We start from the raw sequence: 5,955 nt of genomic DNA, 5'->3' as shown, positions 1-5,955 counted from the left end.
GGTTTGGCCACGCCGCAATCCCTTCTCCTCCATTCTCCTCTCGGGATCTTGGGCACGCACGCACACGCGCCCGGCGTGAGTTTAAGCCACTGGGTCCGGGACTCGAACCACGGTCAACTACAGAGGGTAGGCGTTCTATTACCTGAGAGTCCAGTGTCGTAACCATTACACCACCTACTGGTCCCCCTCTCTGTCTGTTTCTTTCACTTTCTGGCACGCACATGAGACTGATGACAAAAACTTTGGGTGAAAAAAAGTTCAAAATGGGAACAAGTTGTATACGCATTTTTTTGCAGGTGGGATGACTAGGTGATGTTTTTCTGTAGTTTTCTCCTGTCCCGTGAAAGAATTCAATACAGAAATATATAAATATAGATTTGGGGGGCCAGCAGTTGGCGCAGTGGCTACATCGCTAGACACCTATGTAGTGAACCATGGTTCGAGTCCCGGACCCGGTGGCTTTAACTCACGCTGGGCGCGTGTGCGTGTGTGCCCAAGATCCCGAGAGGAGAATGGAGGAGGAGAAGGGATTGCGGCCTGGCCATCCCCCCTGGGGGGCGATCTCTCTCTCTGTGTCTCTCTGTCTCTCTCTGTCTTTCTGATGAGTGCATGTGCCCTATAGCAAAAAAACTCTCCAAAATAAATAAATAAATATAGATTTGGAGGCCCACCTAGGGACACCGGTAAAGTCAAAAGAGGTAGGCTAAGGGCCAGCAAGTGGCGTGGTGGTTAGGGATACTGGACTCCCATATAGTCAACCACAGTTCGAGTCCCGGACCTGGCGGCCTGCTTTCTCACTTTCCTTTTCTCTCTCTTTCTCTGTCCCTCTCTGTTCTAATTGAAATAAATCAATAAGTAAAGGTAAATAAAATAACTCCTTAGGAAAAAAGAAAAGAGAGAGAGAGAGGTAGGCTAGATTCCACCTTGAGACTTGGGGGTCTTAGCGATGGTCAAAGAGGGTGAAGGAGCCTGCCCCTGCCCTGAGTAGGTGGTGTGGGTCTCCGCTGCCCTCGCGTGGCGAATACTTGGAACTGCAGGTCCTGGCTACTTTGAGAAAGAAAACTTGGGGTGTCCTGGCCGCCTCCTCCTGAAACTACTCCCTCCCTGGCAGCACAGATGGGACACTGTCACTTAAAAAATAATAATAAAGGACCAGCAGTTGGCGTAATGGCTATGTCGCTGGACTCCCACATAGTTGACCACGGTTCGAGTCCCGGACCCGGTGGCTTAAAACTCATGCCGGGCGCGTGTGCGTGCGTGCCCAAGATCCCGAGAGGAAAATGGAGGAGAAGGGATTGCATCCCCCCTGGGGGGTGATTTCTCGCTTTCTGTCTCTCTGTTTCTCTCTGTCTCTGTCTGGCGAGCACACGCGCCCTATAGCAAAAACCTCACCAAAAAAAAAAAAGAACTAGAAAATAATAATGAAAAAAATGTAGATTTAGGGGCCTGCAGGTGACATGGTACTGGACACGCACACATCAGGTACGTGTGCGAGCGTGTGGCAGATCCCAAGAGGAGAAAGGATTGCGGCGTGGTCACACCCCCAGGGGATGGTTCTTTGTCTCTGGCAAGCGCATGTGCCCTATAGCAAAAAATCTCTGGAGGTAGGGGTGGAATTAGAAATTAAAAAAAAAAAAAAAAAAAGACAAGTAGATTAAATAATTTCCTCTCACCGGAGAGAGACAGAGAAAGAGACATGGGATTGGTCATGCTGCATTCCCTTCTCTAGTCCCCTTTCTTTCTTTCTTTCTTTCTTTTTGGAGAGATTTTTGCTACAGGGCATGTGCGCTCGCCAGACAGAGAGAGACAGAGAGACAGAAAGAGAGAAATCACCCCCCAGGGGGGATGGTCACGCCACAATCCCTTCTCCTCCATTCTCCTCTCGGGATCTTGGGCATGCACGCACTCGCGCCCGGCGTGAGTTTTTTAAGCCACCGGGTCCGGGATGCGAACTGCGGTCGACTACGTGGGAGTCCAGCAACATAGCCATTACGCCAACTGCTGGTTCCCAACCCAGTGTAGCATTTCTAAACTTCAATATTTTTTGGAAATAATTATTTTATTGAATTATTTTAAATTGACCAGGGAGAGACAGAGAGAAAGCAAGCTGCCAGGTCTAGGACTTGAACCACAGTCAGCCATGTGGGAGTCCAGCACCCTAACCACCACGCCACCTGCTCACCCCTGCCTGGTGTGTTTTTCAAGCTGCCATGTCTGGGACTCGCTTCACAGTTGTCCATCTGGGATACTGTCACTTAAAAAATAATAATGAAGGACTAGCAATTGGCGTCATGGCTATTTCGCTGGACTCCCATGTAGTCGACCGCGGTTCGCGTCCCGGACCCGGTGGCTTAAAACTCACGCTGGGCGCGTGTGCGTGCGTGCCCAAGATCCCGAGAGGAGAATGGAGGAGAAGGGATTACGGCGTGGTCATCTCCCCCGGGGGGGTGATTTCTCGCTTTCTGTCTCTCTGTCTCTGTCTTTTTTGCGAGCGCACGCGCCCTACAGCAAGAACCTCAAAAAAACAAAAACAAAAACAAAAACGAAACTCACGTTGGGGAACCAGCAGACCAGACGGCATAATGGTTACATCCCTGGCCAAGAGTGGTCCATGTTCTGGATCCAGAGGCTTGAAACTCACACCTAGGGCATGTACATGTTATGTCTTTAATCCCGAGAGGAGAATGGGGAAGGGAGTGGGGTGAGGCCACCCTCCCCGGGGGGGGGGTGACTTCTCACTTTCCCTCTCTCTGTCTCTCTCTGGACCCTCCAGTGAAAAACAGAAGGAAAAGCCCGTCCTAGAAGACAGTGGAGGAGAGGTGTCCCAGGCGGAGGGAACAGTTGTGCAAAGTCCCTAAGACAGGAATCATCTCACTGGTTTATTTTTTATTTTTATTTTTTTAGAGAGAAATTTTGTTATAGGGCGCATGCGCTCGCCAGACAGACAGAGAGAGACAGAGAGATAGAAAGCAGGAAATCACCCCCCAGGGGGGATGGTCATGCCGCAATCCCTTCTCCTCCATTCTCCTCTCGGGATCTTGGGCACGCACGCACACGTGCCCGGCGTGAGTTTAAGCCACCGGGTCCGGGACTCGAACCACAGTTGACTACATGGGAATCCAGCAACAGAGCCATGACACCAACTGCTGGTCCCCAACTCATTGAATTGATTGTTTTTTTTTTAAGAATTATTTTTTAAGGGGACCAGCAGTTAGCGTAATGGCTATGTCGCTGGACTCCCACGTAGTCGACCGCGGTTCGAGTCCCGGACCCGGTGGCTTAAACTCACGCCGGGCGCGTGTGCGTGCGTGCCCAAGATCCCGAGAGGAGAATGGAGGAGAAGGGATTGCGGCGTGGCCATCCCCCCTGGGGGGTGATTTCCTGCTTTCTATCTCTCTGTCTCTCTCTGTCTGTCTGGCGAGCGCACGCGCCCTATAGCAAAAACCTCTCCAAAAAAAAAAAGAATTATTTTTTAAGGAACCAGCAGTTAGCCAGACAAGTCACAGCAAGGGTTCAAACCCCAGGCCAGATCCTCTATCCAGTTAACCTGTTTTGTGAGGCTAATCCGCTGTTTGCGGAAACCTGGACTCTCGGAGTTTGAGGGACATTTTTCCACAGAGTGAAGCTATCTGAATGACTGTGACAGCTTGTCCCTGTCCCTTTAACCCCAGCACTCCTGGGCCACCCCACCATCCCCACCACAGACCAAGGCGCAAACTTCCTCCCAGGCTCAGTCCAGCCTGGGGGACCATCCCCAGCTGCTGTGGCTTCTTCCCTCCCGGTGCTGTTTGGGTTTTAATTTTTGTGTTGCATTTAGAAAATTACCCATAATGAGAGCTTCTGGGAGGGAACTGTCTGAGTGTAGACCCCCGCTCCCAGCTGCAGCTGCGTCCCCACCCCATTCCCTTTACGCGCGTGCTCGCCATGGGGATCCGGCCGGCTCCTGGCTCCCTGCAAAGCGCCCCTCTTTAATGAGAAGAAGCTTGGGGGGGGGGTCCCTTCCACCTTTTAGGGAGAGGAAAAGCCAGCAGCAAGGAACACTAGGTCCCCAGGATTCCTGCAAACAACCCTCCCAGGGAATCTTGGAGAATTCCCCCCGCGGGTGTGGGCGCAGGGAGGGAGTCTGGGAACCTGCAAACGGAGGCAGACGCCAGTTGATCACTCCTCGCCGCGAAGGCCAAGGAAGAAACAGCCCTTTGGAGGCGGTGGCCAGGGGCTTGGAGGAGCGGGAGGAAGAGGAGGAGTCGACCTCCCTCTTCCTGGAGGAAGAACTGGTCGGGAAAGGGGACCTGGTAGCGCGCTGCGCCCCAGGCGAGCACGAGCACCGGGACCACTCATGCAAAAGCCAGGAAGTGGGATTGTGGGGGTGGAGTTGGGGGGTGGATATTAAGAATGGAAGGGCTGGAGGGTTTAGGGGCGAAGGGGGCACCCCCAAACCTTCCTGTCCCATAAGCAGGGCCTGCTTCGGATTCCTCCAGGCTCTGTTCCAGACCCTGCAGGGCTGCTGTCTGGGGACGCTCCATCTCTTAAGAGCAGCAGAGACCGCGCCCTAGGGCTGCAGACCTGGCCACAGGGGGGTGACAGGAAGCCTGCAAAGGGGTCACAGGGCTGGGGTGCCGGCTTGACCCTTTCCTTGCTCAAAAAAGCCTCTCTCTCTCTCAGTCCCTTAATTCATTGCCTGGTCCCCCCTGCCTAGGACTCTTTGCAGGCAACCGCTCCTCCCCACCCCCAAACCGAGGGATCTGGGATCTGAACCTGCAGTCTGCTACGTGGGAGTCCAGCCCATCTTTCCAGCTCCCCAAAGCAGTCCCTGGAGCCTTCTTCTTCTTTTTTAAGAATTATTTAATTTAGGGACCAGCAGTTGGCATAATGGCTATGTCCCTGGACTCCCGCGTAGTCGACCACGGTTCGCGACCCGGACCCGGTGGCGGCTTAAACTCACGCCAGGCGCGTGTGCGTGCGTGCCCAAGATCCCAAGAGGAGAATGGAGGAGAAGGGGTTGCGGTGCGGCCATCTCCCCTGGGGGTGATTTCTCGCTTTCTATCTCTCTGCCTCTGTCTGTCTGGTGAGCGCAGGCACCCCGTCGCGAAAACTTCTCCAAAAAAAAAGAAAAGAAAAGAAGAAGAAAAAAAAGATCTCATCTGGACCAGCAGTTAGCGAGCTCACGTGCCCTATAGCAAAAACCTCTCCAACAAATAAATACATAAAATGAATAAAGTTAAATCATTTTTAAAAATATGTTTTGCTACAGGTAGAAAATTTGCCAGAGAGACAGAGACAGAAGACGAGCAATCACCAGAGCCTCCCCATCCGTTGGGGGGCGTGGGGGAGGTGGTGGCCACGCCTGCAATACCCTCTCTATTCTCTAGGAATCTTGGGCACACATGTACACACACTGGGTGTCCTCTCGCCAATAAGAGACAGAAAGCAAGAGATCACCCCCCAGGAGGGGTGGCCACGCCGCAATCCCTTTTCCTCCCTTCTCCTCTCGGGATCTTGGGCATGCACGCACGTGCGCGCGGCGTGAGTTTAAGCCACCGGGCCCGGGACTCGAACCATGGTTGACTATGTGGGAGTCCAGCGACATAGCCATTACCCTAACTGCTGGTCCCGTAGACCCCAATACCTTCCCCCTCTGCTCACCCCAGGCCCTTTGCACTTGCTGAAACTGCAACCTGAGCGCTGACTCCAGATTCTTGGCCCCATCCCCAACCCCTTCTTAAATTTTTCTTCCTTCCCTGCCCTCCCCCCACCACGTGTCCGTCCTTGGCGTGGGTGGCCGGGTCCTTTCTGTAGGCCCTGCTCTCCCGAGGCGTGCGCCCCGGTTGGGTGCGCGTGCACAATTTCCCCCGACGCCGCGTGGGGCCCAGGGCCAGCTCTCCCTGCGCCTTTCCGCCGGCGCCCAGGCTGTGTTTGGAGATCCTTCCCGGTTGCCATGAGAACCGTGCCGGGAGC

Source organism: Tupaia chinensis, unplaced genomic scaffold, assembly GCF_000334495.1.
Source record: "Tupaia chinensis unplaced genomic scaffold, TupChi_1.0 Scaffold000201_1, whole genome shotgun sequence".
Lineage (NCBI taxonomy): Eukaryota > Metazoa > Chordata > Mammalia > Scandentia > Tupaiidae > Tupaia > Tupaia belangeri.
The sequence above is the reverse complement of the archived record's forward strand: the minus strand, read 5'-3'. Positions refer to the sequence as shown.